Genomic DNA, 13,357 nt, shown 5'->3' with positions numbered 1-13,357 from the left:
GAAAGAAAAATAACAAATTGTTCAAAAGTGTGGTGTGACAGTTTTGGACCAAACAGTTTTTTGCAAGTCAACAAAAATTTACAAGGCTAACAGAAAAATTTGAGCTTTAGAGTAGGCGTGGCGAATAATGTTAGAGGAACCGATATAAACTGACAAGACCAAAAACGAAATCAGTAAATTACCAGGAGTTAGGAAAGGAATGTATCAAATGCTGAACCCTTGCTAGAGTGCACCGCGCAGCACGCTGGAACCTTAGTGCAACCGTACTGTACCATCTCTTCGGAAATTGTTGATTAGTTATATATGCTATGGGTGCCACAGATACGAAGTCAATGCAGAACAAATTCCGCTGCTAATAAGTAAATAAAATTTGTTAATTTCCCCTACAGTCGAACAATCATTAATATTGATTGTTAAATGCAGAGTGGAAGGAATGACCATAAAAACAGGTCGCTGGGCTAACTGGGCAGATTGTCCCTCCTAATAGTGTACTGATCTAGGGATGATGTATTATGATAAAGTGGGGATGTTGGTTATTGAATTTTTATCGAACTCTGAATGGTAAGTCAAGAAGGTACCATCACTTAATCCGTCGACTTTGGTTTTTGGATTCTAGCATTAAGACAGCATAGTGGGTTGAAATGTTCGTTTATCTTGTTCAGGTGTCTCATGCTGGATTTTGCTATTTTTTCTACCACTGATGGCAGGTAAAAATTTTTTTTGATAGTGGTATTCCGCACAGGCGCATGTATTATCTGCCTTATCTCCCGGATCTTTCACACCTTTTGATGTTTGTGTATGAAGCTTGTTTTGATGGAAAGTTTACTTCTTCTTTTAGGCAACCAGTACATTTGCTTAGTATTTTGATTTATAAGCTTGACCTACCCCGTAATGTGTTCTTTCCATCTTAGTTTATTGTCAAGGGTGAGCCCTGTTGCCCTGTTGGGTTCTGTGGTATGACTGGTATGACTGTGGTATGACTGTGGTATCACTCTTAGAGTGAAAGGTGTGTGTGTCGATTTGGAATGGACCGCTACATTACAATAAAGCGGAAGTTTAGCCCTAAAAATTCCGATACAGAAAACAAGCCGAAAAATATACGCGACAATACCACCTTGATCAACAATGAAGCGCCCGCAAACACCAACAGATTCGCTTAGCTGGAAGATACCAACGAGGACGTGCCACTGAAATCCGCCGATAACGAACCAGAGAAAATAAAGCCTCCCCCAATTTAAATCCGCGAGAAAGAGCCTGATGTAAGTCCCGAAGAGATAGCTGAAGCGCTAAAGGAAAAGGGATTTTGGACCAAAAGCGTAGACAATATCAATAACAGAAAAAGGCAGCCGCAACCACTCTTTAATATTGAGCTTGAACCAGAAAACAAGCATCTAAAGAAAACGAGGTTCATCCAATTTATAAACTCCAGTTCCTCCAGCAACTTAGGATTACAGTAGAAGAGCCGCATAAACGTAACGCTCCTGTACAATATATGAACTGCCCAGAATACGGCCATACGAGATCGTATTGCACACTTCGCCCAGTGTGTGTAGTCTGTGGAGATCTTCACGTCTCCACACACTGCCAAGCTAATAAAGAAAATGCAAGCGCGAAAAAGTGCGGTAACTGTGGGGGTATTTACACAGCAAACTACAGAGGCTGTCCAATCTACAAAGAGCTGAAAACCCGTCTCCACAAAAGAATGAAGACGGCACGGATACACCAAGGAACAGCTATGCGTACACCATCGAAAACAACTCCAGAAGTACTTTTTTCGAAACCAACAAGTATCGCTCTCTGGCCTACACCAAGCACTAACAATATAAGTTTGGCAGACGTTTTAAAATCAGGCATGACTCCTCCAGCCCAAAACTCCCAAACCTCACATTTAGAACACACAAAATTGGAAACACAACAAAAGGAAAACAGACTTTTGTTGAAGCCACTAATAAACTTGATCATTTTTACCCTGTGTCATCTGACCTCAATAAGCTGCCTGACTTGATTGACTTCGCAGTCACGAAAAATATTTATCGCAGTTTGGTTAGAGCTGAATGTCTGCCAGATCTGTCATCTGTACTAATTCATCTCGCCTGTACTAATTCATCTCAGCCGGTACGCAGACGTAATCATAAAACCACCTTACAGACTGACATCGCACAAAACGAACTGGCTCAGGTATAACAAATATATAAGTTCACACATTGAGCTAAACCCAAAACTCAACACTGAAAATGATATAGACAGCTGGACAGGTCCACACGGACCGCATTGAATCGATCCAAAAAAACTTCTTACTTTTCGCCTTGCGGCGCCTAAATTGGGATGCAAACCGTATATTACCTCCTTATTCCAGTAGACTACTTTTAATTAATTTACCGTCCCTAGCTAACCGTAGAACTATGCTTGGAACAGTCTTTATATGTAAGCTTATTCGTGGTGATGTTGAGAGTCCCGACTTCATTAGTCGGTTTAACTTCTCGGTTCCAAGTAGATTCACTAGAAACTACATTGTAGTTTCATTGTATTGTATTGTATTGTTTCATTGTATGAAGTTAGATCTATGAGTTGCTTAACCCTTACAGAGTATTATGTTCTGACTATAATAGACTTCATCTTATTATCTGTAATCTTTAATATCTGCCGCTTTTAAAGCAATCAATGTTTAGTACATAATTCGATCATACTAACACTAATTTTTATTTTAGTTATTTTACATTATATTCATTTCCTCATTTCTGTTCTACACGATATATACGATACACGGCAGCGCCCCTCGGTTGGGCGGAAGGTGTACCCGTGGGAACCGTGCGAAAAAAAAAACAAAAATTTTGAAAATCGAGAATACTGTACAGCCGTATTTCTAGACGTATCCCAAGCATTCCACAGAGTCTGGCTAGACGGCCTAATGTTTAAAGTTAAAACAACTTTACCCGAAAGCAAACACAAACTTCTAAAGTCATACCTATGTGACAGTAAGTTTGCAGTGCATTAAAACACTGCCACTTCCACTGACCACGAAATTAAGGCTGGAGTCCCGCAAGGCAGCGTTCTTGGGCCTACTTTATACCTCATCTATACTGCTGACATTCCTACAAACAGTCGCCTAACAGTGTCCACGTTTACCGACGATACAGCTATCCTTAGCCGTTCAAGGTCCCCAACCTAAACTACAACACAGCTGGCATTGCACCTCATAGGCATTGAGAAGAGGCTCTCTGAATGGCGAATAAAAGTACAAGCACGTAACATTTACGCTAAACAGACAAGATAAACAGACACCACTTTTGTTGAACAACATACCACTCCCGAAAGCAGATGAGATAACGTACCTAGGAATACACCTTGACAGAAGACTCACATGGCGCAGGCACATTGAAGCTAAAAAACGCATTTAAACTCAAAACCAACAACTTACACTGGCTCATCAACGCTGGCTCTCCCCTCAGCCTGGATCACAAGGTCTTACTCTATAATTCTGTATTGAAACCCATCTGGACCTATGGCGCACAGCTGTGGGGCAACGCTAGCAACAGCAATATTGACATTATACATCAGCACAATCAAAGAACCATCCGTGGGGCACCGGGGTACGCTCGGAACGAAAACATTCAAAGAGACTTAAATATTCCACCAGTCATCAATGCAATCACAGAACCTATGGAAAAATATCATAGCAAGCTTTCCTCACACCAGACTCAAGAGATAATCTGTAGCTGTTGCATCCAGGGTGATTATAAGCGGTAGATGGTCGGAGCTGAGCTCAACAGCCAACCGTATCTCAACATGTATCTCCAGTATGCCCCTGGTGACCGCAAAATCGATATACGCTATATATATATATATTTCCAAACGGGAATCTTGCGGGACCTCCAATTGCTAGGGAGCTTATATATTAGCGCACGCCCTCTTCGGTTGCATCTCTCAGTTCTCATAGCTAGTGTGATGCTTTCCAGTCGCCCCCGACGAGGAGTTTGGAACCTTGTTGCTCCAGAACGCATTTGAATTTGTCCCAGTTCCATATGAGCCTCAGAGGGCAGTTTATCGCAACAAATTTGACTGGCTGAGACATAGTATCAATTAACATTCGAAATGCTGCATCGGCGATCACTAATGAGTCTTTTTATTTTTTTTTTTTTAAACTTATTGCGTTATTTATTGGATCTTCTCTTTTTGTGAGACTAACAATAATTATTCAAATCTTATTATATAACTTATATTAATTACAATGTGAAGTAATTGTATTAGTTAGAGACGGCCCTAGGATTTCTTTGCTGGGCTGGAGAATCTTTGCGCTTCAGTCGGCTCTGACTGTAGACTCGCGTAAGCGACTTCGCGAGAGGATTTTCGTGTGCGGCGAGCTTTGCTTGATGTTTACTTTTTTTCATCTGAATTTCCTCATTGACAAGGTTTATGTGGAGGTCTCTATGGATGCTTTCGCTGCGTAGGTACCATGGTGCCCCAGTGATAGTTCGCAGAATCGTGGACTGAGCTCGCTGTATGATTTCAATGTTGGTTTTTGAAGCGTTTCCCCATAGTTCACAGCCGTATGTCCAGATGGGTTTCAGCACGGTATTGTAGAGGAGTACTTTGTATTCCAGACTAAGGGGAGAGTTGTAATTAATAAGCCAGTGAAGATTGGCTGCTTTAAGCTTCATATGAGTCCTTTTAGATTCTATATGTCGCCGCCAGGTGAGGCGTCTATCTAGGTGAACGCCGAGATATGTTACAACGTCTGCTTGTGGGATAAATGTATTGTTCAGGGTAATGGGTGGGCAGGTTTGTCTGTTCAGTGTGAAGGTTACATGTCTGCTTTTGGTCTCGTTTATCTTAATGCGCCAGTCCGCAAACCATCTTTCCACTATTTTAAGATGGCAGGCAAGTTGCTCTGATGCCCTTGCTGGGCATCTAGATCGGCTAAGTATTGCGGTATCGTCAGCAAACGTAGAGGTTGTGAGCTGATAGTTTGTAGGCATGTCTGCTGTGAATAGGGTGTAAAGAACGGGGCCCAGTACACTACCTTGGGGGACTCCAGCATTGATAACGCAGTCGTGTGAAGTCGAACTGTTACACCTGGTTGAGAACACTCTTTTGAAGAGATAAGATTCGAACACTTTGTGCGTGTTCTGGTGAAGCAGTTTTGTTATCTTGTACATTAGTCCTTCCAGCCAGACTCGGTCAAATGCTTGTGCAACATCTAAGAATATAGCTGAACAGTATTCCCGGTGCTCAAAAGCGGTACGAATTTCGTTTGTGATGCGATTGACCTGTTCGATCGTTCCGTGATTTTTGCGAAAGCCAAACTGATGCGATGGTATTGTATTTCGCCTTCTTAAGTAGGGAGTTAGTTGTTTTAAAAATGCCTTTTCAAACAGTTTCGAAAGACACGTTAGGAGACTGATTGGTCTATAGGATGAGGGTTGCGTTTTGTCTTTGCCTGGCTTGGGAATCATTACTATAACCGCCTTTTCCACCTTTGGGGATAGTATCCAAGTTTCGTAATAGCGTTGAAGAGATGGCATAAGGTCAGAACCGCACACGGTGGGAGTTCTATGATCATTTTTGGTGCCACCAAGTCATGTCCAGGTGATTTTTTGGGATTAAGATCTTTTATGATAGATGCTATCTCACTTTGGCTGAATGTTACTGGATTTATAGTGGGCAAGCTTTTAGTTACTACAGGGAGGACAAATGAGTTGCTAGCAGGATTTGGTTGGAATACTTTCTGAAGGTGATCGGCGAACGCATTAGCTCTATCTTCGTCGCTGCGTATCCAGCTTCCAGAGGGACCTCGCAGTGCACTGCAGTGGAACGACTGTTTCTGCCGGTGGCTGTATGCTTTTGTGTGCTTTCCACAAAGGGTTCCTTTTGCTGGTGGGCGATAGTTGTTTGATATATAGATGCTGGGCGTTGGCTTCCTCAAGCTTAAGTGCCCTGGTTAGTTTACGTGTTGCTATTTTTAGATGTTCTTTAGCCGTTGGGGATCTATGATTCTGCCATTCTCTTCTTAGTCTTCGTTTTTCAAGTACTAGCTGTTCGATTTCACGATTTCTCTTGCTATGATTTGTCATTTTGTGTGTGTGTCTGGAGGTGTAGAGGCCTTGGCTGCAGCAACAAGTGTTTCCTCTATCGATTTGACCAGGCGATCAACATCCTCGTCGGTGGATACTGTTTGAGTTGGTTCCATGTGAGTACAAACATATTTCGCGTACCTTGCGTACCCAGTTGGTCCTGTTGCCTGTCAGCCTGTAGGGCCGCTCAGTTATATGTGGTCGGTGCCAGAGAGTAAGTAGAACTGGAGAGTAATCAGATGATAGTTCTGCAAGTGACTCGGCCGTAATATTATTTCTTGGAATCTTTCTTGTTATTGCGAAGTCAATGAGATCCGGTAGCTTATTTGGATCTGCTATAAATTAATATAAGCAAAGTTAAAAAAAAAAGAAATATTACGATGTTCCATCTCAGTAACCAGGACGGCAAGTTATCCAAATTCTGCTGCAGTTCTTGCGTCGCTATATATATATATATAGTAGCATAATATGGTTCACATATTACGCTTACATAAGCATTGTACATACAATCGTGCACATGCATAAACACAAGAAACCAATTCACATTTTTGCTTACATATCGTTCTTTTTGTTCACATATAGAAAAAATCAAACCCCACAAATACACTGACTAGACATTCCCGATTCTCGTGACTCACTTCGAGCCGATCAAAACTCTGTACAGTAGTCTTAAGCTGACAATTCTGGAATAAAGACGTTCACCGAAATTGTTCGTGTTTCAATTTAAAGTTGTTTCAGCGTTGATCTTTGTCTTTGTTATTGACGGATCATTTATTCGACTAACAAATTAATAACTACGTAAGTATATAGCTGTTCGGCTGTACCATCAGCATTTGTGCACATTGTTTGGTTACTTTTCTTGGTCATCGTCATATCAGCAGTATACATGGAGTACAATATGGGACCCAGCACACTACCCTGAGGTACTTCCTGTATAGGAGATTCTGTTTGTTTGTATCTTACATATAATCGTATATTATCGAGATATACTTTTAGGACCGTGTAGTAAGGTGTAGGCAGATAATGCTTCAGCTTTTAAAGTAATCTTTGATGCCACATTCTGCCGAAGGCTTCTCTAAAATCTAGGAAAACTGCTGAACAATCCATTTTGTTTTCAAAAGCATCCAAAATCCTGCTCACAGCTATCTGACACTGCTGAACAGCACCATATGACCACTTCTAAAGCCAAACATGTGGGCCGTAATGATATTCTTCTCCTCTAAAATTGGCATTAGTCTCTTTCTAGACAGGATAGTTAAAAGGCTATTTGTTTATGATGATTTCTTGTTGAATTTCATCACCAACATCCAAGTACTGTATCGTCTAGGGCTAGCTTCCTCTTAAGTGTTCAGCAAAAGCGTTTGCTTTTTCAACTGGTGCTATCCTCTTCACTGGCCTCTTGAGGTATTCAGTGGCATTCCAAGCATTATGTTCAGCGTTGTTAGACTCAAGATCGACCAGATATTCTTCCTGAGATTTACTTTTGAGATCTATAAGCATTTTGTTGAGTTCTTTACATGCTCGATAGTATGCATCTTGTCACTGCGGCGTCTGCTGATCTGCCAGACCATCAGTCCGATGATCTGCCAGACCCTCCTCAGTCCTCTCCTCTCCTTACCATGGTAGCTAAATCTGTTGACCAGAGGTTTTCGTGTTGCCGCTCTAGGGACTTCAACTGTATTGCAAAATATTCGCTGCCAGGTGAGACTCTTTACCGTATCATCAATTTCCTCCGGAGCTTGTATTCCCGGCTAAGGATCTACGTGTTCTTTCAGCCACCTTTCGAAACTGCAGATATTTGAAACTCCAGCTCCTCATATTTTATACCACTCCTCACAATTACTAAAGCTCCTCCTCTGATCCTGTCTGCGGGGTGCATTGCACTTATTACGTCATAGCCAGTGATTTGAAATACAACGTCGGGTTTAAATGTGTCTTTTAAACCAGCTACTACTTCGGGCTTGTTCCTCTTCTGGCAGGAGAACATTGCCATCCTCATCTCCTTGAACTGGCCGAACATGGTGCTCAATATCTGTTCCATGCTCTTCATCAGATTTTTCTCCATCTCTGCCTCCCAAACACTATGATCATGTTGATTGGACTTATGGCTTTAGTTCTTCACCCCTGAAACTATAATTGGGGGAGGTTTTGGGGGAATTCTTTTGTTCTTGAGATTCATCCATTCTTTCTTTGCCGCTCTCAACAGACAGTGTGGCAAATCGATTTTTGGGGTTCTGACTCCTGGGTCCTTGTACTTGTCCTTAACCTCATGGATCTCCTTAGCCGTCTTTTGCGGGAAAATGAAACCACCGTCGACCTCACCACCCTCTGGTTTGGAATAGCTGCTGTACACGAAAAACTCCAAATATATTTATTTTTTGTCTACAGTATGAACTTTTTCGGTTGCTCGTTTAGGATCCGGTGTAGCGGACTGCTGTGTCATTAGCAGGTGTTGCACTTAAATCGTTTCGATTAGATATGGTAATTGCTGTATGGCTGGGCATAGCTGCAGTGAAAATGGAATACAATGTTGGCCAAAGAAACTTCCTTGATAAACGACTGCCTCAATGAACGTAGGGATGACTTACATCCATCGGCCGCGTTCTTTCGAGAAACTTTTAACAAGTTGAAACCGTTGTGGTGTGAGGAGTTTCTTGACTTTGTGCAGGAGCCCTGGGTGCCACATGTAGTGTGCTTGATTTAACTCTATGGTATACTTGGGATTTGATTAATCTTTTTAAGGCGGAAAAGAGGGTTAACAACCCCCAGCCACCAAGCCACAATAAACATTTTTTTTAACTCAATATATTCTTCCGTAGTTATTTCAAGGTTAAAAATTGGTAATTTTCTTATTCCTCTCCACTATGAGAATCATTCAAATTCGTCTGCATTTTCAAATTCGCACGACAACAATTCAATGACTTCTCGCCGAAGAGGGAGTAGCCTATATTTTTAGTGCGCCTGCCAAAATTTATAGGTGAAGTATAGATGCTTCTTTGAAACACATTTCTAATGTTCGAAATTTTACTGAGCTTTCTGGCATAATGAAGTCTGTCGGACATGTAAATTTTATTTCTACATTCTGCAGCCTCTTCGCCAAAATAACCGACTGGAAGAACTGTGTTTTCAAAAATATGTTTCGGGTGAACCAGAATCTTGTGAACGGACTTAAAGTTGAAGTGAGAACAACGACCTTATTAAGTTAAGTCCAATTAGTTACAAGCTGTAAGTCCCATTGCATTGCGGATAAAGAATATGGTCAGAAGCACTTTTTTCTACCTGTTACATAATTTTCAACAAATCTAGTATACCCTGTTACTCTCTACGAGTAACTTACATAAAAATAAAGTAACGAGGAGCGACTTAATTGCCGAGCGTGCATTTAGGTGCCGTAAAGTTTAACTCGTTCAGAAGTTGGCATGTAAACAAATAACAATTTTAGGAATTGCTGTCGGCTGCGTTACCCGAAATACTTCCCCCATTGGATGTGTGATTTGCAAAAGAATTCATGATGGGCAGCAGACAATCCTCGCTTCGTAGATCCTGCTGCAGTATGTTCCTTCGTAACGCTGATTGTAATTCGGTCACTGAATCCAACGAAGACTTTTACAGCTGACCCGAGATGGAAGGCCATCTTGGTCCACAAAGGGTGAATGCAAAGTACGTGAGCTAGATGGCTGTCCTGATCCTTTATTGTGCGGAGATTTTCCAAGTGAGGCTGTTCGAAGAAATTCCAGAACTGGCTTCTCCGTTGATGCTGTTTATGGTCAATAAATTATGGAGTCCGTGCCGAGTGACTGATCCGGAAACATCCCATCCCATCCCAACCGTGCGGCAATCCTGACAGAAGCTTGACTTGACCGACGCACAGTAGTTTGAAGTAGGGACTTCAAAATCTATCAGTAAATCTATGCGTTGAGAATGATTAAACTCTCCGTTCGCGAGCTTAAGGTTTTGTGTATGTGCCAGCTGCAAGTGTCAATGTTTAAGGACTTTTAATTATATTGGTCGAGTAGTTAGACGTTCAAGAGAGGGAGAGAAGAAAACTTCGTACCGATATTTTTCGGTATATACCCTAGTTAGATAATGAGGAACAATTATGCCAATGAATACAAGATTATGAGAATATTACAGTGGAGAAAATAAATATATAAACCAATAAATGAAGTGATACTAGATAATACGTTTTTTGAATACTTGGAAATCCACTGATGTCTATTATAATTCATTTTGGCAAACATTTAATTTTATTGATTTAATTTAATTTTCAATAATTTTCAATTATCATTTCAAAGAAGCCCGTGCAGGAGTTCCCCAAGGAAGCGTTCTCGGTCCGCTCCTCTACAACGCGTATACGGCTGACCTGCCGGTGATACCGAGCCAGTACATTATGGCAGCCACTTACGCCGATGATACTGCGTTCCTAACAACAGCAGATACCCCAGCAGAGGCCTCCCAGACTATGCAGGAGCAACTAGATCTACTGAACACGTGGCACACGAGATGGAATATATCGGTAAACAGCGACAAGTCAACCGCTACCACCTTCGCAACTAGGCGCGGCACTTGCCCACCAGTCAGTTTCAACGGGTTCCCAATCCCAGAGGTAGCCAATCCAAATTATCTTGGCTTTACACTGGACAGGAGACTTACATGGAGACCACACCTGCTAAAGAAGCGGAAACAGGCGGAGAACCGAGTCCGTGAATTCTACTGGCTGATGGGCAGACAATCTAAGCTACCGACTTCCACTAAGCTCCTTATCTACAAAGCGATCATAAGGCCAATCTGGACGTATGGCATTCAACTGTGGGGCACTGCATCGAAAAGTAACATCAACATTATCCAGACATTCGAAAACAAAACGCTCCGCACAGTCACAAACGCTCACCCTTTCCACGATAATGCCACTATACACGAGGTCCTCAGCTTCCCCTGGGTGAAGGATGAGATTAAGAAAAGCAGCAGGCAGTACATGCAGAGGCTTCAAGACCACCCAAACAACCTGGCACAAGACCTGCTGGACACCAGTCAACGCACTAGGAGGCTGCACCGATCACACCCTTTGGACCTCTCTGGGATTAGACACGCAAATTAAATTAAATTATATACATACATTATTATATACATCATACATACAATATCGACAGTTATTGTATAGTTTCGCAACAATTTATGTAATCAATTAATTCTCTACCGTTAAGTTTAGTCATCAAATTTAATGATTGTCCGCGAAGGACAGTTTTAAATTAATACATCCAAAAAAAAAAATTTCAATTATAAATGTATAAAGTAAATATCTGTTTAGGGAGACACTTAAAAAAAAGAATTTTGTTAAGCATATCAACTAAATATTTTGTCTATTAGAATTATAAATATCGTTTACGAAAACTACACAGCTACCCTAAAGTTTCATCTCCCATTATAGGGTATCAAGAAGACATATAATTCCCCCACCAATTTTCTTACCTATCCTTTGTTATTTCCCTTTATCGATCCAACCATCCGCATGTGGTTTTTATTTAAGATTTGTAAACTTTCGAGCGCCTAAGTCAAGAATTTTACCGACTATATAGCCGGAACCAACACGTGCGACAATCCTTGAACACACTGTATTTTATGCTACAATAATCTGAATATGGCCCCGAAATGAAAACAAATTAAATTTATTTACGTCCATTGACCTTTTTCATTAGATCGAGCCGTAGATCCCTAAAATGCTAATTAATCACAAGCGTCAGGAAGCTCTAAAGTAGTCGCGGCTTCTCCCAGCATGGAAGAATCCATCCAGAAGGTTATAGCCGAAAGCCTCAAAGAAGCTATTATATAACAAGCCCGCCTTCTCCAAACCAAAAGATTAGTAAAAGCTATTTCTGATGGCCTGTAAATAAATTACGAGGCGAACATAGATAACTGAAAAGAGGAGGTATATTACTGAAGAGCAACAAACAAGTCAGCCACAATAGTGCCTCAATGCTGGGTCTCCTGGGTCTATTCACTCGGGAAACCATTTGAATGTGGGCTTAGCATCTGTAGACAATCGCCCTAGAAGTCTGGCATGTCGACAGAAGATTTGATATATCGCGTGAAAGCTGCAACAAAGCAAGCTTTAGGTGGAAACAATAAGCTAGTAACCTTTTCGAGGGAATTGTCAGTTAATAATGGTTTTAGCGCTACCATAAGAGTGAATCAAGTACAATTGGAAAGATTTATGCTCAGTCTTACGTGGACAATTTAAAGATTACAGAACAGATACGCAAACCGATGCTCTAGCCGATAGACTTTTAGAGCCAATGAGCGAGTCAGCATTAGTGCTGACTCTGCGACCAAAAATGTTTTGGGGGAAAACAACTTATATGCCACCCTTAGGTTTATAATTATTAAAAACGCACAGATTGGTTGCATTAATATATATGTAGGATATTTATTGTTTAGCACAATTGTTTATCTTAGTAATATTTTGATATTATATTTGTATTATTTAATAAAAACATGACTAGTGCCAACACTTCTTGATCTCCGGACATACGACGACTACACAACTTTGCTTTACTCCGGACACGACAACTTTCGGCTGGACGATCTTTTTACTGCACAACTTTCAACTCGTTTTGTTCTTCTTCGACTCCCTCTATGCTTGTCCTTTTTCTTATAACTGCTTCTTCCTCTTCTGCCTGCGCTCACGACACTACCCTCTGCGATGATTATCGATCATCGCATATCGATATGTATATATATATGTATGCTCAGTTTTATTCGGTTATGAAGACTACCGAAGCAAAAGCTTGGCCTCATCATATACCTATATGAATACAAAGTAGCTTAGCTGGATAGATAACGCGACAGTTTCGGCGAAAAAAGAAGCTTGAAGATTGCAGCAGGTACAGTGCTATGCGCGCATGGCTAGGCGCGGGCGATCTGCTCCAAACAAAACCTTTTAGCTGCTTTTTCAGAATCAAATAATTTGAGGCAGCTTCTGGTTATAAAAATATTTACGCCATTTAATCCGAGCGCGAGAAATATTTATACAAACGGTTGAGAAGGTCAAACCTATTCCAGTCCTAGCCAATTCTCAAAGACAGGTTCATGACATTTTCGCTCCCGTTTCTTTGCCTTTTTAAAACACTGTGACGACAGTCATACGTGCGTTGGGCTGTATTAATGCAAACTAACTGTTCACACTATACACTTGTGCGTACACTTATTGAGTTCAATTCGGGTGTTTGAATCTAACTGACTCGCTGCTGCGAGGGCTTCGCCTCTTATTCATTCTTACATAGGTTCTT

The 13,357-nt window shown here is 41.2% G+C and overlaps 1 protein-coding gene across 1 annotated transcript in view; it reads left to right on the top strand.

Moving 5' to 3' along the window:
- Window positions 1-13,357, top strand: part of LOC117141917 (unconventional myosin-VIIa) — a 606,161-nt gene that overhangs the window by 482,801 nt on the left and 110,003 nt on the right. The window lies entirely within an intron of this gene.

This window comes from Drosophila mauritiana, chromosome 3L (assembly GCF_004382145.1).
Source record: "Drosophila mauritiana strain mau12 chromosome 3L, ASM438214v1, whole genome shotgun sequence".
Lineage (NCBI taxonomy): Eukaryota > Metazoa > Arthropoda > Insecta > Diptera > Drosophilidae > Drosophila > Drosophila mauritiana.
Note: the sequence above shows the minus strand (reverse complement) of the source record. Positions and strands in the feature narration are given on the sequence as shown.